The sequence below is a fragment of the Phalaenopsis equestris genome, unplaced genomic scaffold (genome assembly GCF_001263595.1).
Source record: "Phalaenopsis equestris unplaced genomic scaffold, ASM126359v1 Scaffold205193, whole genome shotgun sequence".
NCBI lineage: Eukaryota > Viridiplantae > Streptophyta > Magnoliopsida > Asparagales > Orchidaceae > Phalaenopsis > Phalaenopsis equestris.
In genome coordinates this window covers 5,909-6,413 of record NW_018224701.1, presented here as the reverse complement: position 1 = coordinate 6,413, position 505 = coordinate 5,909, and positions in this window count along the sequence as shown.

The following is a 505-nucleotide window of genomic DNA, read 5'->3' as shown; positions in this document are numbered from 1 at the left end:
TGATCCGGATAAGCTGTCTGGCTGTTTGGTTGGCACTTATGGAAAACAGCTGATTCTGAAAAATTGACCATTCTGCCCCTGGTCTGAATAAGTGGTTTAGCTGTTTGGTTAATGTGTTATGTAAACAACTTATTTGGAAAATTTTTTAATTAAATGAATAATATGTGCAGCAGAATCTATTCTTTTCTCAACAAAATTAAAGATCACTGTTCAGTCAAGAAAATACCAAAAAAATATCAAAAAGTTGATTTATATTTATATAACTAAAACATATTCGATCACATCAAGCGAATATGTTATACATACAAATGTCAAACACACCTGTACATACTACTACAAAGTATAATAAGAGCCCATAAAAAAGAAAAAATAACAGGTTAAAATGATAAGTAAAAATATGATAATGTTAACTTTATAATATAGCAGCATATCACGGCCCATGCCACCTGCATCTGACACTCTAGAACCCTGAGGAAACTTGTCCGACTGCGATATCGTAGAAACG